This window comes from Neocloeon triangulifer, unplaced genomic scaffold (assembly GCF_031216515.1).
Source record: "Neocloeon triangulifer isolate White Clay Creek 2 clone unplaced genomic scaffold, ASM3121651v1 ptg000014l, whole genome shotgun sequence".
Lineage (NCBI taxonomy): Eukaryota > Metazoa > Arthropoda > Insecta > Ephemeroptera > Baetidae > Neocloeon > Neocloeon triangulifer.
The window spans coordinates 27,841,301-27,867,388 of NW_026775556.1; the positions used below are offsets into that span (position 1 = coordinate 27,841,301).

A 26,088-nucleotide genomic window follows, 5' to 3' on the forward strand; every position below is an offset into this window, starting at 1 on the left:
TTCAACTAGGCAATTTTATTCTCTAAACTGTCCACAAAAATTTGAAACCTAAAAAATTTTAATATGTTATTCAGACATTCTTTAAAATAATTTCAATAAAATTTTGCTTTCACTTAAATACTCTTTCGTCGGAAGATATTCTGTGAATAGATTATTTACATAATGAAATAAAATACGCTTTTGTCTTTAGTTCAATGCCTCTGTTGCCACTGGAAACAGAAATTGTAGAATGCCATCAGCAAGTGAGAATTAATTAGGTAATGCCAGTGTGTTTTGTAGCAATAAAAATGGCACTAAAACCGTTCGACTGTGGGTGGGTCCGAATATCAGAGAAACGATTCTAGAAACGATTCTTGAGAAACGTTTCTCGAGAAATGATTCTGGAGAAACGTTTCTCGAGAAACGTTTCTCGAGAAATGATTCTAGAGAAACGTTTCTCGAGAAAAGATTCTCGCGCAAGGATTCTCAAGGATCGATTCTTTAGTTGAATTTTAAAAGCAGAAACGATCCTGGAGAATCTTTGCGCGAGAATCTTTTCTCGAGAAACGTTTCTCTAGAATCATTTCTCGAGAAACGTTTCTCAAGAATCGTTTCTAGAATCGTTTCTCTGATATTCGGACCCACCCTGTCTCTCTGCCGATACAAATTGCAGCGTAAATCTTGCTTTGTTCGGACAAAAAAGCTCTCGGGATTTCTAAAACAATTTGCGCGCAAAAGGCCAACTTGAAACATATTATTTTTGCCATTACTTTGCTAACTGCGCAGTTGAGCTGAATAAATTATGCAAAAGCATGACCATAGCCGTTTCGCGTGTGCTATTATTGTTTGCGATTTTGTGCTCGCAAATTCCAGAGCGCTCCATGCCTGCGGTCGGGGCAGCCCCTCGGCATCCACCGGATTGGATTCATCAATTTGATGTGCACTTAGTTAGTTAGCGACGGGTGCCGGAATTTAATTGATCCACTTTGGCAGTGCGCTGCGTCGAAGGGAAGATTTATTTCATTGGCGGCGGTGATTTAGGAGCCAATTTGGCCGGCTGCAGGACGTCGATTGAGTTGCGAAAAAGGTTTTTTTAAAAGGACAATCAAGTTTGAACATCAATTAACGGTCCACGATTAATCTTGAGCAAGAGCTTTTTAAATTCAAGCAACATAATGCAGTAGTTGAAATGGAGCTTTTAAATTTGCTAAATTTGTTGATTTATGATCAAGCCTAAGATAGTTTTATTTTTAAAATAATTTATGATTTAAACATTTAAAATATTGAATAAAAAATTCGCCTTCTGTGCTAATAATTATATTTTAAATAAATATTACAAATTTTATAGTGACATTCTGGACGAATTGATTGTAAGACTTTTTACTTAGTTTTTGAATCAGGGCAAGCTGGATTTTCCAAATTATTCTCTTTTTTTATTAATAGCCCAAGTGCACGGCCAGTTATAATTGAAGTTTTTAATACCACGAAAAAATAATAAAATATAATATATCAAATATATGGAACAATTTGTTATAGGAGGAAAATCAGGCAAATTTAATTTTGATAAGTGCAACTGAGTGAGTGCAACAAGCAAGTACCGATTAGAATTTGAACTATGTGGAAATAAATTTATTGTTAATATTTCCTGAAAAAAGTACACGTTTATGCATGGGCAGAATAAATTTTTCGCTAGATGCTTGAAAACAGAAAACGTCATTGTTGGAAAAAGAGTTGAAAATATGGATGATCATTCAATGGGGTTCGTGCTGCGCTTTGCAAAGCGGGTATTTACTTTGCTCTTCCGACCTAAACGAGAGCAAAACATTCTCGCACACAGATACATATTCTAACTGCTTTGCTGTTGGGAATATAATATTTTATTTAAAGCCGGGCAGGAAATGCTGCTGCTGAGCAATAAATTCATTCCTGCTTTGCATCAACTGCTGCTGCAGAATGAATAACTTACTTTTGCCAGTGAACTTGGCGCAAACAAACAAAATTACAAAATTATTGCTGTCGTTGTTGCCATGCGAGCGTTATTTGCGTATGCGTGAAAGGACTTTAATAATACCTGTATACAAAATTAAGCGGATCGACATGCGAAAATAATCGCATTATAAACACATCTGTCACGTTTGCGGTTGAATCGGATTCATTATTTAGTCTATGAATTTTGGAAATTCATATATTTATTTAAAATCTTTTGATGTGTGGATGGATGTGACCAGTTTGTTTTGGGACACGGTATTATTATTTTTAAAACACCGCTTTGCCGAAGAGAGAATTGGAAAATTGTTGCTAATTAAACAAATATTTCGCAGTGCAAATGGGGCGCGTCGCATTGAGTAATTCCATCGTGGCGACGTCTCATAAGTCAATAAAGAATAATAATAATAATAATTGGCGATTGCCACATTTTTGCGGCCAACGTAATGCTTGTGAAGCTGCTGCAGTGGGTTTTATGCAGAAAACACGCTCATCGGTCGCGTATTCCGGGACCATTAAACGTGGAAATAAAAAAAAATAGAGATAGCGCAGGCAGGACATGCAAATCACCCTTTGCAAAAAGCAGCAGCAGGCGCTCGATAAAAGCTGCTTTTTTTTCAATCGCTTTGCAAAATTACTTTTATTGTTCTTGAACTCTGCAATTTTTCGCGGCTTCTTCCATTTTCAAAATTGCCTCGGAAAGAAAGCAGACCGACGGCGTTTTGATAATATTGTTGCTTTTTTGTTAAAAAAGAAAACGGCGGAGAAGCGAGGCGCTGACTTCTTTTTACAAGTGGGGAATAAACTCATATCACTTCCCTTGTTTGTATTTTTTTTTTGTTATCGCGCGCAAGAACAGTGACTTCTGCGCTTTCACTACTGAAAGTAGTGTGTAATTTTATTTTATTTTTCACGCCGGCGGCTGGCCAATTTTTTTGTTATTAAATTTTTCTGTGCAATATTGCATTGAAAGCAAACTCCGCTGCAAGAAACAAGGCAGATGGTAAGTATAAAGAAAATTTCATATTAAAATTCACCAAAATTAAACACGATTTTGTACTTCTACACAATGAACAATTTTGAAATAATTCTATATTTTTTTGTTGACAACGTTAGGGTTGCTTTTAAAGGTCACATCCACAGGCGTGGAAATTAAAATGATTCATTAGAGTAGCTTTTTTTTATCTCGAATTTTCCCCTTTTTAGAGACAAAAACAACCCGCGTGTTTCTGTTTGAAAACAGCGAAACAAGCCCTAGCCTGCTTTTCTGTGTTTTTGCAAGGTAAAAGCTTCGGGTTCATCAATTGTAATTAACCAACAGTCCGCGAACACAGAGAGAATTTTCGGTGAGTTACAAAAAGGACACGAATCGATTCAGTTAATTATTTTCTCGTTTATTAGAGCTGCGGCAAAACATGGAAATGTTTTCCTTCGTAAAAATAAAATAAAAGTGGTAGTTATCGATCACATTAATAGTTCATGCTTGCAACAATATCAAATTAAATATTTTTAATCAACGAAAATTTATAAAATAAATTTGAGAATTTAATATTTATTGGTTTATTAAAAATATAATTAAATTTATTATTTTTATGGAAATGAAGAGATCAGGCTTTTCCTCGTTGCAGAAGAATTGTTTTTAACTCAAAAACAAATGGCTGACCAGTTTCGGTCACGGTCTGCGAAAAAGCCTGATCTCTTTTTTTATTTTATTCAAAAAAAGATATTTATTGTTTCAAATATTACAAGTGCAGCTAAGCGCGAAGGCTTATCGGCTGGTGCTCATTCTGACTGATGACCTCAAGCTGCTACACTTAGTGCACATTATTACACATTTTTTATAATATTTTTTGATTCAGGTGCAAAAACAATTTATTTTTTTTTATTTAACATCATTTTTGTTTGTTAAATTTTTTAATTCATTTGGCAAGGAGTTCCATAAAAGGGGTTCTTCATTTCCATGATCATCTCCTCAAGTGGCTCGAGTGTCAGCTTCTTCAAACAAAGGTAATTTTAATATTTTTTTTTATTCCTCTCTACAATTTTCCAAGACAACAGATCATTACAAATTATGTCATTTTTACTATACGTGGTCGAAAAATATTTGACTCGATTTTTTTTTTTTATAGGAAAAAGATTTGTAATTTTTGCATCAATATTAGAATTATTTTAATATTTTTAGGAAATTTTAAGATGTTTTATTGGCTATGATTGCTATGAAGAATAAAATTAACAGGTTTTGAGAGAATATAAATTAAATGAATTGAATATAAATAGTTCAATAATTTTTATTATAATCCTAAACTTCAGTAGTTTTTTTTTTTATTGAAACAAAAAACGGCATTTTTATCTTTGACCTTTGAAGCTAAAATCACTTTTTGTGAATTCTTTTTCGTACTGCCTCATTAGCTGACTTTTTTAAACATTCGGAACCAAATAATGCAAAAAATTATAAAATTATCCGTTCAAAAATGGTTGCGATTTAATTTACGGCGCTCAAACCCCACAAAGAAAACACGATTTACATGCACAAGAATGTGAACAATGGCTTGAACCAGTGAATATACAATAAGAATAAGTTGTCGACCAGGAACATACACAAAGAATGAAGACAATATCTAAAAAGAAAAAAGGGCGCGCGTATATAGAGTCCCGAGTGAAAAGAGCGTGTGCGGAAGGGAAGGTATGAGCGATAAAGAAAACGAAAGGAGGAAATCTGAATTCATTCAGCAGCAGCGAGGAGAGCATCGACCGGCGAGAGAAACACGCACGAACACGTTCGGTGGGTGAAAGAAAGCAAAAAAGGAAATTCCTCAATGTCTTGAGAGCAAACGCAGGTAAAGAATGCAGAGGTGACCATGGGCAGAGGCAGCGAGTGCCATGCACCCCCCGCACACACTCCATCCCTCCTCCTCCTCCTCCTAGCGCGGTCCTTCCCATCCTTCGCTCCCCTGATCGCGTGTGCTGCTGGCACGAAACCACTCCCTCGCCTCGCCGCCGCTCAGTTCTTTCGGGACCTTCGACCTGTGCTGCGTGAATATTTGTGCAAAACCGACTCGGCTCTTCATCAACCAATTATTCGCGGACATTCTTTCGACCAAGAGGACGTTCTTTCGGAGAAAATCATCGACGTGCCAGTTTTTCTTCTCTCTACACTTTTCTCTGGTGAGTAAACATTAAGTTTGATTTGCGCGGCGTGCGCGTTTTTGCCCGTCGAGAACGAGGATTGATTGCGGGCGAATAAAACTATAGCTTTTCTCGCTCGCGGCATGCAACGCTGCAGCGTTTCTTATGCTTTCTTGGTGAATTTTCTTATATAACGAGCGAGAAACCTGCTTGGTTATTTATTGTCCAGCACGAATTATCATTTTTATTTGTTTATACGGAGATTTTGATTTACGTTTTCGATTGGAAAAGTTTTCTTCTATTCTTGCATTTGACTGCATTCGCATTTTAATCTTGTTATAAAATTTTTGACCTCAAATATTTTTGTGGAAAAGGTTGTGACCTGAAAGTGGGGCAACGAAAAGGCACTTGGAAATTTAAAATTAGGGGACAGTGATAATAAATTACTTTAAAAGTGGAAGGAAGTTGCTGCGAGTCGGTCTTAAATTTTGATAAGCGTGCAGTTCTCTGCGTCTACCTCATGTGTGCTCTACTTTTTAGATTTTTAAATAATATGAAGCAAATTGAGGATTCAAATTTTTAAATATTGCAGTTTTTTTGTATTGATTGAGAATAATTAATAATATTAATAGTTCCTGTGGTTTAAACTCCGAATAAAAAAACCAGTTGCTTGCATTTCGGTCAAGAAAAAGCCTGAAAATGACAAGTAGAAGTTATGGTATTTTATTATTTTAAATATCAATAAACATGTATGTATTATTCTTATTATTATTCATAAATGATGATTATTTTGTTGTTGTTATTATTTTAAATTATTTAAATAATTTATTAACTTCACTTTTTACTAAGCATTTTACAATATTATTAAAGCTTTTGAATACATGCAATAATAGTTTTCTATTCTATTTTCGTCCTATGGTCTCCTTTAAAAAGTTCTAAAAATATTTACTGAAAAAATTTATAATTTATTCAATGTTTAAATTGTATTATCAGTTTGAGGTCAATACTCCAAGCATGACATCGTTTTGTGAATTTCACGATGCACGATAAATATCTAAATTCACATATACATCTTATAGAATTAAGAAAATAAATTAAAATTTATATATTAAATTTATTTCAATTTTTTAATTTTATATTTAAAAAATTTTAATAATAATTATTTTATTTATATTTTAATGATTTCTTATCAGAAAATTTGTCGAACTGTGTTGAACAATTATTGTATAATTTTTTTTCACTGAAATTGCTTGCAGTGAAATAGCAATGATTTTAAATTTTGACTGATTTTGTAAGTAATTAATATATTAATTTATTTAATTTGCATAATATTTCAATGTAAACTTTATTTTCACTTCTTGTTGCTTTCGCAGAAATCATAAAAATTAAATTCTCTCTTTCTATATTATGATTAATCTTGTAACATCTCCCTATTGATAAATTTCAAACCGAATCTTTTAAAACGTATTTTTTTTATGCTTGGCCACACTAGATGATTCCATGGAAGAAATATGAAGGCCAAGGAATTACTCTCTAACCTTTTTGAAATTTAACATTGCGTTTTATGGGAATTTTTACGTTTTCCTAATTGAGAAGAAAATTTTGCCCTAAAGTTTTAACTCAAAACTTTAAAATTTACATTTTAAATATAGCTCAACAATGCTGGAAAATAAAATTTGCGTGTTCAATGACATAAAAGTTAACCATTACCCTAGCATTAAGTTAATTTACGCCATTAATAAATGCTATTAACTCTTATGGGAAAATTGCTCGAGCCTCCTTGGATATCAATAAGTATCATTTTGAGTACGTCAGACTGAAATATTAATTTATTAAAAATAATTTCTCATTAATGCATAAATATTTTTATTCCCGTTTTTGGTGTTTCGTATTTCTAAATAATGGCACAGGCACAAAATTTTGATTAAAAAATTCCGCCCGCATCTCATGTCAACGCCGCACAAGTTGCAGCCGCAAATTTTGCTCTCGGATACGGCGGAGCAGAATTTCGCCCACAGCGCGCGTCCTTTCCGGCCGTGAACTCAAAAGAAGAAGCGATTTCGCAGGGACTGCTCGATATCAAAGGCATTTTACACCTACGTGGCTCCGGCCGCATGATCAACTCGCCACTCTTTGCCATAATCTCGGCTCGGAAAAGCTGCCGCGGCGGCGGCCCGCAGGACAGACCGATTATTTCCGCCGTTCGGCTTTTCCAATCATCGCAGAAATCGGCCCCGCGTGTGCTGCCGGCGGCCGACTGCACAAATCCATGAATACCAAAGTCTCATCCGGACAGAGACAAGACGGGAAATAATGTACCCGGCGAGGCTGAATGTTCGCACTTGACGGCGTTCATTCATCCTACAATTGAATCTGCTGCTCGCGAGCTCGGCAAAATTATTTTCTTTGTCGTGTCTTCGCCGTTTGCTCTCGGATTGCGCTGCTCCTCTCTCTCTCGTGTTTATCTTTGGCCTGCAATTAGCTCGCACTTGCTTGGACTGTTAATTGCGTTTCGGAATGTTTTCTTCTCATCCAAATTTAATGAAAATCGCACGCAGACGGTAAAATAATGACTGGAAAAAAATTATGCAAATATTTTTTAAAATATAAAGATTATTTTAACTCTTATTATCAAGCCCTGAACTATGGAAGAATTGCATGATCATCGACGATTGATTCTTTTTTCCTGATTGAATTATTTATTTTTTTAGTCGTTTTCTCCTAGAGCAAGATATTGCTTTTTTTCTACAAAACAATGATCCACTCTAAAATACTGTTGAGGTAAGCCAATCTAAAACTTAGGCTAAAACATTTTTTATAAAAATTTATTATTATTTTACAATACCCTCTTTATTGTTTTGTTTATTTAAATTTCTATTTGAATTTAAAACATTATGTTTATTTGTTGAAAAATAATATAATTATGCTTAACGTTTGATATTAGGCTGCTTTTTGTCTGACACACATTCACCATAAAGTAAAAATGTTTTTGTTTTAAAAAGTAAATAAATGTTCCACGTTACAGTGTAAATTATCCATTTTATTCTGAAAGTAATTTAAATTTCATGCGCTTATTTTTGTTTGCCTTTGATAATTTTTAAATTTACATTTTCCTCACTCCATTTAGTCCTATTTGAAAGATAAAGATATTAAGAATTTAATAAGTAATAACAGATAATTTTATTTTTATTTTCAGGGTCAGGCCGAGATAATGTCTTGTTGGCCTTTATTAGTGGTGCGAAAGGCACCACTTAATTTTTAATTTTTCGTTTAATTTTTTTTTAAACTTAAATTAAAATTGATAATTTTTGCCGGTATATCCTCAAATAATTGTCCACGCGATGATGAAGAACAATGCCGAGAACCAATGAAATTGAGAAAAAAATATTACGAAAAAGGATGGTTGGGTGAAAGTTGGAGTTGGGGAAGTTCAGATTTTAAATTTCTTTATGTAAAAAGGAGTTTTTCTGGATAATTTTGTAATTATTGTCCATATTTTTTTATTTATTTTCTGCGAAAATAAAAAAAAAATAATAAAAATGTGTTTTTTTTTCATCCCTTGTTGGTAAATTTTGTCAGCTAGGTCTAGGTAGTCGTGGTAATTTTCCATGGTCTAGTTGGACTAAACAGCGTGAGTTTTTTTGACACTTGTAGTCCAAGAAGACCATGCAAAATTACCACGACTACCTAGACCTAGCTGACAAAATTAACGTCAAAAGCAAATTTTAGTGGTAAATTTTGAAAGTTAGGTCTGTTGGGCATTTATGGAGTAGGAGGTATTGGGTTGACGAGATTTCTGTCTTCCATTCTCTTACTTTTCAGACCCAAAAAGTATCTATATTTAGTTAGTAGAATTCAGCCCCAGATGTGCAAGTCCTTATTTCCGAGCGCTCTTCTGCACTTAACAGGCTGACAAAGCCCAAAAGGACGGCGGAGAATTAAAAGCAGTGGCAAAAAGCGAAATTCGCAACATCAAAGAAAAGAGCAGCGGTTCCGCATAATACTGGAGTGTGTTTTTGTTTCCAAGTCTTTGGCGCTCTGGAGAGGCTCGAAAATTGAGTGCTGTAAATTATTCAGCGCTCGAAGGGAAGATGCAATCAAGGAAAGGAGGCTTGATAGGAAAATGCCCTCATAAATTAGAGCTCTTTTGTGCGCTGGCCGGCCGTCGGCTGCGATAATGGACGTGCGGACGAGCGTTATTTGCATCACGATCGTCGTGGCAATTATCATCACGATTATGTGCCTCGCCGCAGATAAACTGCAACGCGTCGTAACCCTTTCTTTGCTTCGCATATGCGTGCCGTCATTGAATAAACATTCGCCACTTCCGCTCGAAACAATTGACTTTTTGCGGTTTAGACTGATCAGTTGTGCAGTTTTGTTTTATTTTATTAAAACTTCAAGCGGAAGATTTATTTTATTTTGAAATAAACTGTGTTTGGGAATTGTTTGTCATCTTCGGGTTTTAAAATTAATAATCGCCGAGTTTAAATTCCAAAAACATGAATCCTACCCTGATTATGATATTTATTTTCAATTTTGCATAAATAAATTGGAATCAATTTGAAAAAAATTCATTACTTTGTGGGCCTGTATCCCAAAAAATGAAATGAATACCTATTTGAATTCAACCTTATTTTTGCTTAGTTTATTTGAATTCTTGAAGTTTTGTCCAACATTAATAAACACTAATAATATTTATGAGCAAAGAGCTTATTTTTTCTGATAATTACTGTCTGCTTGGGTCCGGACACTTGAACTGTGGCTTATTTGATTGATAGTAAATTGTGCAATAATTGAGAATTAATACTCAGATTAATTGTTATATTTTTCAGAAACTTTTATCCGATACCTTTAAAGTATTAAATAAAACAATTTTAACAACTGATTTTAGACATTTTAAAATTTCAATCATATTTCCAAAAGACTATAATGTGGTAAAATATCTACAAATTATTGATAAAGCTACTATTTATCAATGTTTTCATACATTTCACTAGCATTGCAGCATATGTTCGAGTAATTTTATTCATCGCTGACCTTTCAAGTCATGAATTTTTTATTTCGCTCATATATATCCCACTGCCCTGGCTTTAATGTTACACTCGGCGCGCAGGAATAAAACACAGTCGTAAATTAAATTATTCACAGCGATGCACTGGAGTTGCTCTCAAAGATACGCGCCGCCATTCTCTGCGTTTCGGAAAATGATCCCATTGACGAAAGAAATAAAAATAAAGGCCATTCATGCCGGTAATTATACGGTAATATTTTATATCTCTCGAGGCCCGTTATCAATTTCAAGCCGGAATTATGGGCGCGATGCGAGGATATGTGGGCAAAATCGATGCCCCACGAGCGCCATTATGTGGAAATTTCACCGGCAAAGGTCTTTTGTTGGAAAAGCGGCGAGGAAAAGGTGCACGAATATGATGTGCAAGTTGAGCAAAGCGCCGGTTGAACTCGCGCTTGATGAGTTATTCATTCATATGCCAGCTGGCTGCGGGGCTTGAAGTTTTCAAATCATCTCATCATGCGACAAAAGACACACTCCATTTCGTGTCAACATAAATTATTTTAAAACTACACGGGGGCTCTGGGAGCGTTGAATCATCTGCTTGGCCCAAGGACCGAGCCGACGTTTGGGGAGGGTGGAATAATTTATGCGACACCTGATTTCACTTGACATCTGTCTGCGCAGAAATGGCGTTTGTCATAATTTCATGTAATATATCTAACCATCAGTTTGTTTCAAGGGGTGTAGAGTCATTACTGCAGAGAGATTAAAATTTTGTGTAGGGTAAAGTATATGAAATGCAAGGAAAAGTCAAATTTTTGTTGAAATTAGAAGTTTTGGAATAACCTAATAAAATAAAACATTTGCTTTTTCATCTTTCACCCATTTTGATAAATTTTCCCCATAAATTAACATTTTTTTTACCTTTACATTTAATTTCATTATTTTGTTCACTAATATTGATTTGAGTCTGAGATTATTTGGCAAACAATTCTAATTATAACCTATTCCCACTTTTTTTTCCTGTAAAAATATCACATGTGTATTAACTATTTTTGAAAATTTTGCATAAAAATGTTTGATTTACAGGTTAACCAGTGCAATGGACCCCGTAAAATTTGCACACAAAAATATTTAACCACCGAATTTACTTTTGTAATCACATTTCAATCCCCATGCATTGCGGATTGCGTTTGATCTGATCTGTTTTGATTATTCGCTAATTAAAACGCTTCGCTGGAGTTCCACGCCGCCATCAAAAGCACAAACTTTGTGTTATTTTAAATTATGTGCTCTGCTAACAAAAACAGAAGCACAAAGGCTCATTTACTCTGTTAACTCGATATGACATTGTGAAATAGCAAATACCGTGCATAACTTCACATGCGTGGGATGATCTAATTTTGAACGTTTCATACTCGATTTTGAGCGCAAACTTTCCTCGTTCACGTGATTACATTCAATTTCCTTTTGCTAAGCAATTATATGTATTTCAGAACGTACAGATTGATTTTTGTATACATTTCCAGGCAATTTAAAATATTTTTGTTCACAACATCTAATGAAAAACTTTGTTTGGATTAATTATAAATTATAATTGCATCAAGCTGTATATTAATTTGATTCTTTAGTTGGTTTTTACATTGAATTTTTAATGAGGATAGGCTATAATTCAATGAAAACAAAATTTTTTTAATTCATAAAAAAGCGGCAAAATTCATTATTATTTATAACAAATTGGACGATAGCTATGGAAATTCAATTTTATTAATTTATTTGTATTGATTGTAGTCATAGAAATATTTAAATAATATGTAATAATTAAATTTTGTTTACAAGCAAATTTAGTTGATATATTTGAAAATAATTTAAAATTCATTAATTTTAATATTAAATTAAATTTTTATAATAAATAACTAAATTTAAAAAAAAAAATAATAAATGGTCGTTAAATTACATTATAAAATTATTATTACCTGATTTTTTTATAGGAATTAATAATTTAATTTTAAATATTAACCTAAAGAGTAATTTATTTTAAACATCGCATTCAAAATATCTTAAAACTAGAATTAAATTAATTAAATTCACACGGCTGGGAAAACCGTTGAGAAACTTATCCTTTGAACAACCCTGCCACTTGTGCGACGCAATGCTGCCCTTGGCTCTTCGTCAAGTGCGCGTGCGAGTGGAGTTTTTCGCCAAGTGTCACCGATAGAAGATGTAAAGTAGAGTTTGCAGTTGTCGACGCGGCGGAAATGATTTAGTTTTCGAGCATGTGTTGCCTGAAAATTGAGACCTGCAGCACGCCGAGCGAGACAAATGTGGGACAATTTACAAATAGCGCGCGGAAAATAAATGTCCTGATCGAGCGAGGGAGAAAAATCGCTTCGAAAGGCACGCAGCTCACACTTTTATGGGGTCGACACATGGGAAGGAAAAACTCGGAGCAATGAAATAAACAAACTTTGCTTTTCCGCTGCTTGGTTGGACAAAACAAACACAACGGCCAAGATTTGTGTTTTTGCCGCAAATTGGCTCGGGGTGATAAAAAGTGTGCATCGTTTCTCTTCATTTGAACGCCGCTGGGGCTTCCACGCGTTTATCTAGAAAAATTGACATCGCCCGACCGACATTATTTACTCTCAAAGATAGATTGCCGATGGCGCGGAATAAAATCATAATTATTAGCTTTTATAATGATCTTTTGCGAAAATTGGTAAATAAAAAACAAAAACAACATATATTAAAATTGTAATTTTTATTGATTTTCATCAGAATATTTTTCATATGAACAAATTACAATTTTTATTTCTAGTTTCTCTTTAAAAATATATGAATGCTTAAAGACTGATTTTTTTTTAAATTTCATCAGGTTTAACTTGCTTAAAAAATATCAAAATTAAAGTCAAAGTGATAAATTGAGCAATTATTTTTAGCAATTAAAAAAAATGCATCATAATCGCAAGAAAGTGGGCCTTTTTGCTAATTTAATATGTTTAAATGATTTATTTCTTGAATTATATTACCATCAATTCATCAGTTGCTTCTAATGTGTTTCCGAGTTTATAAAAAAAAAAATTGAATATAATCTTGGTATTTTCATTTTCTATGGGAAGTATTGCAAATTTATGGAATTCAAGGTGTAAACAGGATAATTGAGGAAATTCGATATCAGTTAACAATTTTGTTTTATGAAGATTCACATGACAATAGAATCAGTTCCAAAGTTCCCCTAATAAATTTTTGCTTATAATCAAAATTGCACTGGAAAAAAGTTGACCGGCCAGAATTTTCAATCCAGATATGAAGCGAAAATCAAGAGGACAAACATTTTATAGAATATTAAACTGCACCAGAATCAGAGTTCACCAAAACGGCACCTGCCTGAGTAATCAACTGAACTGGATTCCGCTCGACTCCCCGCGCCTCTCTATTCGGCGCAAATCATCATGTGCTTGAAATTGCTCCCGGTGTTGATTTTGAATGACACGGTTGATGAAAGTTTGACCACAATGGCTGCTTGCGCGAAAACTCGTGGCGAGAGGGCACATATGTGAGCAGAGCGCGCCATTTACAATTTAAATTAGAGGTGCCACTGTTGGGAAATTTGAATACGAGCGCGCATACCCACGCTATATGTCACCGCTGGGAGCTTTTTACGTATTATCTTCCTCCACGGAACTGCGGTGTGCAATTACGGCACGCATTTTTATGCAACCTGCACGACCAGTGTGACGGCAGTGCTGCATGTTGCAAGGGGTTTGGGAATTCCACAGTGACGAGAATGGTTTTTGTCGTCTTACAAAACGAGCCTGGATTCATAAATATTTGGGTTAATTTAAAACTTCATTGATAAAACAATGTAAAATTAACAAATAATTGACAAAATTTAAGTGATAACAAAAAAAACTAAGTCAACCGAGGCTCACTGCAGGGTCTTTTTTTTCGGAAGCTCGGAAGTTTGAGCAAAATTCTTGCTAGTGGTGGTGCCATTTTGTCCTAAAATTCCTTTATTTTCAAATAAATTGTTTTCAACAATTGAGTGTAAACATTTTGATGTAACAATTTGGACAAATTAACAACAATATAAGGGAAAATAAATTGTAATAACAAACTTTGGGTTGGTTGTTCCTGCTTATTTTCTTCTTTTTTTCTCTGAACAAACTCACGTGAATTTTTAAAAATATATCCACACCCAGACCCAAGTTGAGGTTTAGCTGACCGACCGTGTTCGGAAGGGTCTGGGTTGTTTGCGGTGCCTAAAGAATTTAGGATGCTGGGGCAGAATCCACCTTCACTAAGTAAGACGACTTTCGCACACTGGTTCGTTCAGCTCGTTAATATTGCACGGTACCATTCAGAAGTTGCACTGTTGGGGGCACCCAGGTCGATAAGTCCCGTCCACATGCTCGGAGAAATTCATAATTCAGAGCAGCGCTCCGGAGTGAGGTGAGGCAATATCCTGGGCCGCACTCTTTGTCATATTATATTGCCAAGTTGCCTCCGGCTTGTAAGAAATACGGTGGCAGACTAAAAAAAGCTGTATATACTTTTTTTTCAAACCGCAGAATTCCGCCTTTGAAGTCGTGGCTTTTCGGGAATGCAATTGTTTCTCTCTTTGTCAAATTTCGCATCAGCATTCGGGATAATTTTCTCTCTCTGCGGATTTCATGCCGATGGAAACTTTGCCTCGAGCGAAACGATGGAAAATGATTAAAGTAGGCGAGAGTCTCTTGAGTGAATGGACCTGAAATCCGATGACGATGATGAATGAGTGAGGCTATAAAGATGCTAAAGATGGAATCTTGAGCTAATATCATGTCTCGATGACTATGCAAAGTAATAATAAGAAAGGACGCTGGCGGTTTTCAGGAGAATGAGGAGCTCGTCCATTCATTATTGCGATTCTCTGTGACGAAAAAATAATTTTTTCGTGTCCCTTATTTCTATTTATAGAATTCAATTTTTATTTTCCATTCTTCTCATTGTTTCGCTTTGAAACAAATGATATAGTTTGTAAATCAGGGAAGCCATGGTATGCTGGCCTTTTGTTAATAGGAAACTCGATGTAATTCCATTTGATATTCTTAAGAAGTTGATATCACATTGCCGCTCTTGTAATTGAAGCCCTACAGCAGTCCTAAGCGCGCAAACATAAAACACATGACTCTCGATAGGTTGAAACTACTCTGCGTTTTGCTTTTGACATAATTTTGACAACATTCCTGCATGAAGCTTTCCTACTTTATAATTTTGTTTTGAATTATTTGTCTAATTAATTGTAAAACTTACTTCAACTGATTGAAAGCTACTTCTTTTAGTTTTAAAATAAACGCAATTTTATGTATTATTCTATGTACTGGTTAAATTGAATTAGTAATTTAAAATTGACAATTTCATTTTTTATAAGAAGGGAAATTAATTATCTAATTATAATTTTTTTTTTATATTTGAGTTAATATTAATTTTAATTATTTAAAAATATTTTTTATTTCATGTTTTTGAAATTTGTGAAATTTATTGTTTAGTAATTATTACTGTTTTATAATTATATTTTATTTAAATAATAATGTTGGAGTTCAATAATTCTCATTATAAAAATCATAATCATATGAATTTAAGTGAAAACTTATTTGCAAACTACTCAAAGCTTTGAAAGATTAAGTTTAATATAATTATTAACATTATAGAAGAAGTTAACACTCGAGGTGTTGATCATGGAAATGAAGAAATCGGTCCTTGTAAAAATTGTTTTATTCAAAAACAAAACAGGTTGTTCATGAAATTGGGTCCCGTGACCGTGCCTGAAACTGGTATTGAGCCACTTCGTTTTTGAAACGAGGACAAGCCCGATTTCTTCATTTCCCACTCTATACATATAATTTAATTAAAAATTAACCATAGTTCATGAAAAACTGGAACTATGGGATAAATTTTACTTTTGTATTTTTTGACATTTCCGATGTGATAAACCTCGGCTTCATTTTTTCTTTCGATACTAGTTTATAACGAGATAAACTTTCATTACCAATGATCGACGTTAACTAGATATTGTTTGCCGTATGGGACTTATAAACAAAACGCTGTTAATGAGAAATGACATGGCAGTGTGTTAATCGAATAATTATGTCACCGCACTGAACCATTGATGATGGTAATGCGCACAAAAGCCACCGATCTGGCTAAAAAGGCTTCACGGTAGCTTTTTGCGTCTCGTTCATTATTCAGTTCTTTTTTCCACGTCAAGAGCAATTGAATTTCAGTCCGACAGGGTTAATTAAAATCGCTCTCGCAACAGAAGCATTCTACTTCTCTAATTAGCTCTGCTCGCTCTCCTTTTTTTTTTACATTCTGCCAATTCCAACCAGAGCGAAATAATTGGCTGAAATAAAATCGGTCAGCCGGTTTTACCTTTGCAAAATCCAGCCGAAAATTTATTTATTGTATGACGTCAGCGGCCACAGTTTTATTGCTTGTTTAATTTGTTCCAGCCATGGGCCTGCTTCTTCCCCGAGTCTGTCAACTTCTACAAGGAAACACCGGCTGAAAGCAATAAGATTTGAACTTTGACACTCTCGGCTGCAAAGGTAAGCACTAAACTTTTTAGTGTCGCCTTTAAAGTTGGATGTGCACAATAGAACGTGACCCAAGAACGCCGCCAAGTTTAGGGTGCAAACTCGATCTACTCATTTTCGAGCAACTTGTCAACCCTCGCAAGTACAGCTTACTTGTACATATATGAAGGCTCGTTGGTTTTTGGGTACAGAGATAGGTTAAATTGTACATCGTCTAAAGTTGTAAGGTAAAAGAAAAACCGGGAAAAAACAATTTTTCGTTTTATTAAACTTAATCTTTGATAATTTTACTTAAACCTATATAAATATTTTTTTATTGATTTTTTACAAATTAATTACATTGACAAAGTTCTATGGAAATAATTTAATTGTCCATTTAAAATTTTTACTGGAAATTGTAAAAAAGTTATTAATTCATTCAGTTTTTGATGGGAAATGAATATATATATATTAGCATAAAATCAATTTATTTGTGGAGAAAATCAATTTTCGTAAAGCACTGACTTGTGAGTGGAAGTTATTTAGGAAAAATCATCTACGTTTTTCACAAACACTCTATTACACTCTTATATACCTAAAAAAAACTTAGTTGCTCTTTCATTAAACCTGAAAAGGCTAAAGGTAACGTCAAATTCTACATCTAAAGTAATGGAATCATGAAGCCTGCTTTTTCACTGCTTTCACTTTTTGCGTCGCAATCACACGCACACTGTTTCCGATTTGTGTTTGGCATACAAAACACGCAACGTGCCCATCCACGCATCTGTTAGCTCAAATTTCGTCCTCCAGAGTTGTTGTTTGTTTGAACAAGGCTCACTAGGTAAATAATAACAAACAATCTACTATACATATCCCCTATTTAGTCCCTTGAATCTGTAATGCAACGCAAACATAGTCTTGTGCTAATATCGTACTTTCCAAATTTAGATTGTTATTATTTCGCGAGATTGGAAAATCTTGGAATTTTCGCTACATTGAAAATAGAGTCACAAACGCCTCCATTGTAATAAAAAAGCGAAACTCCTGCTGCAATATATAAAAAATGTATATCGGATTAGGACACGCAAGCAGGCTGTCACTTTCCCGGGACTTTTTATACAAATAGCGTGCGCTTTTCCACTTCTGAACGCACACACCAAAGGAAACCTCATCGTGTCAATACCATTCGATATATTATTTTATTTAAATATTGGCGCAAACCGGATTCCAAGCGTTCTTTTGAATTTCATTTTCATAATAATCGCCTCGCACGGCTTTCGCTCTTTTGTTTTGCTTTTAACCACGCACGCAGAAGCACAGCTCAACAAATTGATCCTCCAATGAAATGTCGTTCAGCATGCAATCCTCAAAGCGCCCGTAGCTACGAAACTTTCGCTTCGCCACAATTCTGAATAGCAAACTTTGTCTCTCTGGGAACGAAAGCAAAATCCCGAACACTTTTTGGACTATTTTAATGGCTTTATTTAAACTTTTTGCAGAGTCGTTTCTTAAGTTCCTGATATTGATCGGTGTGTATTTTTTTTTGCGGCTTAGGCGTCGATATTTTGAACGCGAAAGTTGGTTTATCAACCCCGGCCAGGCTGGCTTTCAGCAGCACTTTCCTCCTCATTAATTATTGTAGCACTGAAGGCAAGTTGTAATTTTTTTGGCTGCCGTCCTTCGGCGAATTTTCAGCTGATGCTGAAAAGTTATTAGGCAAAGCCGCGCGTGATGCTTTTTCGTTTGGCAAATTTCGTCTTCACTTGACGGATATTGTGGCAACACGTTCGCGTCAGACTTTTCTCATTATCATAATTACTTTTCAAAGAGTTTCCTCATACTGTCGAAAATGTCATTTCTTTTCGTCAATCTGAAACGACAATGGAGTTTAACAACCTTAAGTACGCCCACCAACTCTGTTGTTTTGGGGCAGAATTAATTAAACAAATTTAAACAAAGCAAAAAATTTGCACATGATTTTTGACGTTTATCTTCTAGTCAAGCTATTTCTATTAATTAAAAAAAAAATTTAAGCAATATAATTTATAAAATAACAGTGAACAGTACAGTTAGAACATAGGATACTAATAATACGTTTCTAAATGCTCTGCACTGCACAAACTTATGTATTATTTTGTTCACCAAATCGAAAGTTGTAGCGTAATTTTAATTTGACGTTTAAAAATACTCTTAAATAATAAAACAAAATATGAATAATATTTAAAACATTTATTATTGTTAAAATTTAATATTTTTTAAAAAGAAAAGTTAAATAACAAATATCAGTATATATTTTCATTATTAAAAAAAAAAACTTTTATCGTCTGCTATTTTAAATCCTAATAGTTCGTCAGAAATAATTTTTTCCATTCAAACAATTAGTTAGAATTACATGAGAGTCGCTGATTTCGAAATATGATTTTCCTCACCATAACAATAGACTCTGGTTTTTCTCAGTAGACCTTTGAGAGCTAAAGTGAGTCTGGTGTAATTGCAGCGCCTCCTTAAAAACGTCTCACTCGGGCTTTTGCGCTACTTCTAGTTTCACATCGAAGCGTGTAATGTATTTGTTTGGCACTTGGCCACGGGAAGAGCAGACTGCCTGGCGCTGATGGTGCTCGCTGGACGCTTCCGAGATAGGCCGAGGGAGAATTAAAAATATTACACGCGGCGCGGGCCAAGAAAGAAAAGATCTCCTTTTCCGTTCTCGCGCCGCAAACCACACCTAATCCCTTAAGGAAATATCTATATATTTCCTTTCAGCAGTTTGTTGCGAATGCCGCATAAAATTTTGCGCCTCCGCCGGGCAAGAAAAAAAAGTAAGCCTACCGAATCCTCTCACATAAAACAGCCATTACAAAATGCCAAGCGCGCAAACACTGCAGTAATAAAATTACGGTGACGTCACGCGTCTCTGCGTCGCGTATGCAAATCATGGGTGGGTGGTCGCGGGAGCCCTTTCGGATCCACTCGCATACGCTGACCTGTCGTCGCAAATTAAGAGTGATGCGCCCTTCACGGCATCAGATTAACATCAACACATACTTTGACTCTTCAATCCTCCCTCACAAGGCCAAAGACCAGACAAAGTAAATCGTGTTCAACTATAAAAAATAAGGAAAATATTTCTAAGCACTTTTATTTTTATTTGAATAGTAAAAAGGGTAGTTTTGGTACTTTAAGTGTCAACAAGTAAGGGTGTTTTCTATTTCAAATTAATTTATTTTATATTTAAACTCATTTTATTGCTTTTAAAAATGTAGCTCAAATTCGCCTATTTTAAGAATACATTTGATTAAATTCCAACTTCATATAACGCAAGAACCAAAGCATTTTAAAGACCATTTTCTATAGTTGATTTAATTTCGCGAGCTTGCATATTGAAACAAGTAAATTAATTAAAAGCATATTCAGTCAAATGATGCATAAATTATGATTAAAATCTTTAAATCTTATTCTTTATAATGATAAAAATTCTTGTATAAAAAGTTTTGATCCTTATCATTTAATATAAAGAGAAGCAGTCTTTTTTTCCTGAGAGTTCGATCCATTCCAAGCGGAAGAAATCGTGAATTAAATTACTTCAGATTTTCTTCAAACAAAGTAAATTGAAAAAGGTTCCAAGAAGTTCCTTTTGAAAAAGAAAAAATAAACAGTTAAGAGTTATGAGAAAAAAATGATAACATTTATTTCTCCGCCTTTCTTCGAGTCGATTTCTTTCCGCCTGACAGTTGAATTGAAATATCAGACCTCTTTTCTCTCTCTCGCCTTCTTCTTTTTTCCATTCTTTTCTGCAATGGAGAAGCTTCTTTTCCAAATTATGTTTGCTCGGGCCGTGGATGTGCTCGCACAGGCAGCACTATCTTATTTTCAATATGATTGACTTATTCGGCATTCATCCACTCTCTTCTTCCCTTTGGCAGTCTCTCCTTTTTACCAGTGACATGTACCTGCCTTTCCGACTCTCTCTCTTTCGCGTGTGCCAAAGCAAATAATGGAGCATGCATATCTTCACATCCGAAACACGCAAATCTCCAGAGGCGAGCAACGGGCCTGTCGCTATTTTTGTCCTTTGGAATAATCGCGACGTGTGAAATTCAATTTTCCGCACGTTTCCATGGTGAAACTTTATCAACGCGAAAGTTTAATGAGAGAGCAGCGCGGCAGTAGAAGTCCTTTGACGAAATTGGTGTTTCGATTGTTCGCCGGGCCTTATTTAGCGAGGGGTGAAAAGGCGAGGGAAACGCGAACGAATTAATTGGCGAATCGAGAGCCTCCGCTCTTGACGCAACCGAGTGAGTTTATTTAACGAAGGATAAAAAAAATGTACACCTCGAGGGATAATGTTTGACTGGTCAAATATTTAAAAAGTGTCAGAAATTCATGCGAATTATTATCATTAATGGGCAAATTATTAAAATAATAGGAGTTTAAAAATTAATTTATCCATTCTTTTCTCCTTTATGATTTTTCTCACTGAATGTTTAAGAATTTTAACTTTTTTCAACTACGACCCTCGCACCTTTTGAAGTTTTTTAGAGGATTGTCATACAAATTTAAAATTAACAATAATTTACATGAAAATATGGAGATGAAAAAGATACACTTAAACGCGTTGATCTTTTCATATTCGAAACGTGTTTTGACTTGTGATAACTCAAAACGGAGGATCTTCTTTTAAAATTGAATATTTTTATTGAAAATTCAATTGATTGTGCGAGGGAATTAACGAGGGTCTTAACTATTTTGCCTTTTCATAAATAAAAATATCTTAAAGTGCAAATTTTGAAAGTGATGATTGAAAAAAGAAGATTTGAAAATACACTAGTCCTGGTGACTGATCAAAAATCTCTGTACAGTAATTTCGTGTCACTTTCTGCAACCATTATTTTATGCATCTAGAAAATAGAAATGACAAAATTAGTTTTAAAGCAAAAAATCAACTAATTAAAGATTTAAAATCAACGCTTGAACTAATTGATAATAATTAGGTGTTTTTGAATTCTCTGCATATTAATTATTTTGCAACTTTCCGTCCTCTGATCGGAAGGTGGTGAAGGAACTCGAGCCGCTGAGGAGAAATCGTATATCTCGGTTAATAGGTGCAAAAAAGTGGAGAAGCGGGCGTGGTTTCGGCGATAATGTTGGACACAGACGGATCTATTATATATCCCTCGTGGCGTGCTAATGACACGCGCCGGACAAATTGCAATAGCATGTTTGCTTTGCAATAGGTTGTGCATGTGTTGTTGACAAACAGGGCTAATTAATGTTGCGAGACATACGTTGGTACGAGTAGTGTTAGTTCTGATGAGCCATTGAGGCGTCCTAATTAGAGACTGCCGCACGCGCCCACTCGATGTCATCACACATGTAAGCAGGGGGCCCTCAAGCACACGCAACTTTCCAGATTAGCCCCGGCTTTGCCCTTTTCAGGTAGTGCGCGCGGCGGAGTTTTCTTTCACTCTTTTGTTGCTCGTCTTTCCCCATTGATTACGGCCGCGCAGATCAAAGGCGCTCTTCTCGTGCCCTGCTATTTTCGCCGCAGCTCTTTGTGTTGTCGCCGGTCTTTCTAGAGAAAGGTCGGGTGCATAAATTTCCGGCAGGGATTGAACGGTTTAGCCGAGTTTTCACCAAATTCGTCTCGTGCGCCAAAGAGGCCAACTTGTTTCGTTCGAGGAGCTCCTCCTGAAAGTTGGGCTTGCTGGCAGTAAGTTTTAATGGATGAACTTCCCATAAGCAGAGATGGAATGGCATTTTGCCTCTGTGTGGCGAAACAGCCAAACGCAGGCAGGCTTATTAATTGCTGGATTAGCGAAGCGCAAACCGCAAGAATCTGAAACTCTCATGCCACTCATTTGCGTGCTGGAGGGATGGAGCATAGGTATCATTTTAAAATTTCTTAATTTTGCATAAAGAGGCTAAAAAAAATTGAATTTGAATATTGCATCTTTTTTATTTATTATTTTATCATTATAAAATTTAAATCTAGAATCTAGATTTCTTTGCTTATGAAGCAGTTTTAATGTGTTCTAATTTTGAAATATTATATTTAAATTATTATTTTATTTTATTTTTATATTTATTTATTTTTTATGATTCCTTCCACTTATTGTTAGTTTTAGTTCGGACACAACAAAACCCTAGGTTTTTAAAGTACCAGCAGACTGTAGGTCGCCTTTGGGGTCAGTTGTCCTGTATTTTATCATATTTTCTTTGCAACGAGGTTCATCCGCTTTGAATTTTCCATAAAATCCACCTAGAGTGTTACCATTAAATTTAAAAATTACTAAAATGACTTTTATCGCTGATAGTTAAAGGTAAAGCCCTGATTGGTCTTTGCAGCGTGAATTCGCAAACGCTTTCCCATCATAGTTCAACGCAACCAATGTAATAATGTAATTTGAACGCACCGCAGGCTGTTTGCTTACCGCTCCAATTGCTTGATTATAACAAGCTCTGTTTAAAAAAAGCCAATATCAAGCGCTACAAACTGTACAATACAAAGGGCTCAATATTTGATTAAGAGAGAAATTGGGAATTTTTTTCTTCGAATCTCACAACCCAATTTGTTAGTAAAGAGCAATAAATGAGCTCAAAATCAGTAAAACATCTGAAAATAGATACTAAATTACAAAAATCTCTCCTTATTTGAAATTGATTGCTTTATAGATCCTAGAGTTAGCCTTCGTTCGTGAAGTTCTGCCACAAAACTCCTATTTTTGCTATAATTAAAAGGAATTTCTCTATAAATCTTAACTCTGGAATTCTTTTTTAATATTTTACTATCATCTTTGTTCTAAAATAAAAAATTCATTTCCACAAAATTAGAAAATAATTTGCAAAATCCCTTCACAAAAAGCTGGTTTTTAATATCAAAGCGAATTTTTGATTGATTTTATTGTTTATTTCCCCTAAATATGTTGCTATTCTGTCCAAACTAGAGCAATTAATTAATGGCAGAGGAAGCTGGTGGCTGAATTTATTCACCTCCAATATGCATATTCGCTTTTGGCACACAACAATTGGTCCCAAATGAGGATGAGTTAGAGGCAATAGAGAGAGTGGCACACGCGCCGACAACCAAGTGTGTCCATAGTCAGGTGGGCTGCGTGTAATTCCCCTTGTCCATATATAGAAGTCGTACAAAACAATAATAACGCGGGTACAATATAATTCGCACACGAGTCGCCTCACCGAACTTCATCATCAATCAATCAGCGCCCTCGTGGAACGCAATTCAGTATATAGCGTGCCCGCATTCGGTCCATTACATTTTGGAGCAGAGAACGCAATAAAGCGCCGAGCTGCAGAGAAGAAATTTGCTCGGGCGCCGTATGTCATCCATTATTATTTCACGAGACAAAGTGGGCGCACGACGACGATAATGGGGATTAGAGCACTTGCAGCTCGGCTGATTCGAACTTAATTAAACTTCGCCCACGTGCTGCGCCGAGCCGTGAGCCCGAGAGAGCGAGCAAAGCCACTGGATTATGAAGCGGGAGCACCTGCATGCAAAATTGTTGCAAATGTGTTTTGAGCTGCACGGTGGCGGAGCTTGTTGACGAGCAGAGTTGCAAAGCCAACGTCGATTGAAAACTGTTTGCATGATTGTTCGGTATTGTTCCGAGTTCCACCACTAACGTTTCAGTTATTTCGATTGACGTCTTTTGTGTAATATTGTGAAATTCGAAGCACGCGACCGCCCGCAGTTTCTTTGTTGCGGAAATTTGTTGTGCAAAATTTTAATTAAACGAGAGAGACGCTAATTAAATTCTGTATTGAAGACAAAGGAAGTGAGGGTGGCGGGCGTCGGAAGCACCGTACTTTTCCACAAATATTCGCCAGATTTTTCAAGAGGGGCGCCTTTCCTTTCCGCTGCCAGGCAAATTTATCGAATCGCTTTTGGGGCGCACGAAAACTTTTTCCGCCGCTTTAATTTATTATCCGCTCGAGTTCAGCGCGGTGCACCTGTTACTGCGTTACTATTTGCCTGTCACCCCTGCTCCTTTGCCGGCAGAGAGAAGAGTGGTGCGCAGAAGAGAAGAGGTGGAAATGTTCGCTGCACGTTTCAAGCTAAAAGGGAAGAAACCGAGACGAGAGTTGAAGTGCAAAGCAATTAACTCCTGTTGAATCAAATTACGGGAATGCGGGCCAGCGACAATTGCAATCAAGGGAATTGGAACGGAATCCAAGTGCAAACTGTTTTAATAACTGAAAATTCAATAATAATAAATATAAAAATTATAAATAAATTTATTTTTTTATGTGATGCGCTGGATTGTTTTCATTTTTGTAAATTAAAACTAAGAGTGAATAAAGTGAAGTTGAAAATACTTTCAGACAAAATTAGTGTACGATGTCAAATATGTCAGTGCTCGGCTCTATTATGTTTTATTTTAAATTTTTTCATAAAACTCGTGTATGTGTTTACCCGCAGCTCGTTGCTAATATGGCATTTTTTTCAGACTCATAAGCAAAAAAGGTCAAAATTTCAATTTGAAAACCATCATCCAATTTTCCATAAAAAATCTTTTGTTTTTACCAGGTTTTTACAAAGAGCTTTGACGTTCTTTTAATTTCAAATTTATAGAGGAAACTAATCCCGCACCGGACATTCAGGCACTTTTCCCAAGCTGACGTAAATGCTGCTCAAACACAAATTCGTCAGGATGAATGATATTTTCACCCCTTTTGGTTTCCGCGTGCGGCGAGGATGATTTGCGGCCGCGCCATTTAATTGAAGCGCGTGCTCGGCCTCGATGTGAAGTCGACCGTCTAATTTCCGACGATGGCCTTTCGTCCGTCAGTGTCTGCCACTTCTGCCAGTCGGCGGCCTGCCTCTCATTAAAAAGCTCGCCACGTCACCCTCGCGCCCGGCAGGGGTTGCATCCATCTCGCATAAACAAGCTCAAGATGGTTCCGTTCAAGAGGGATCAGCCGTCTGTCTCAATGGCCAAACGAAAATGCAAAAGGCTTTTTGTGCTACGCAGCCCCAATTATGTCTCGAGAACTCTTTGATAAGTTCTGGTCCATCTTTAAATTCTGCTCGGTTCTTATATGATTGCTTTGGATCTACAAAAATCCTATTTAAAATGTTCGTCAATTTTTCTGACGGTGTATAAATAAATTACACTCAAAATATTACAGATACTTAAAACGATTCTTGTCTTGTGGTCAGTTTTTCATGCAGTTTAAAAACAATTTTTTAAAGCAAGCAACAATCAAAAAGTGAAAATATACTTAAAATAATTATTTTCTTTTCTCTGTTTAAAACTTCAATGAACTCATGAGAATTCACCAGAGTAGAGAATACTTTACTTTTGCAATAACCAAGATATTATTACTGTTGTTTATTTGTCGACATTGTTAAAATGTTTACATTCAATTGTTGTTAAAAGTCTATCATTTTAATATCTCATT

The 26,088-nt window shown here is 35.5% G+C and overlaps 1 protein-coding gene across 1 annotated transcript in view; it reads left to right on the top strand.

The window, feature by feature from the left end:
* The first annotated feature begins 4,951 nt into the window (after positions 1-4,951).
* LOC132200224 (synaptotagmin-7) overlaps positions 4,952-26,088 on the top strand; it is a 232,097-nt gene continuing 210,960 nt past the window's right edge. Inside the window, exons 1-2 of the mRNA XM_059625530.1 lie at positions 4,952-5,130; positions 16,603-16,698. The gene's annotated coding sequence lies outside the window, so the exon portion shown is untranslated. The remainder of the gene's footprint in view (positions 5,131-16,602; positions 16,699-26,088) is intronic.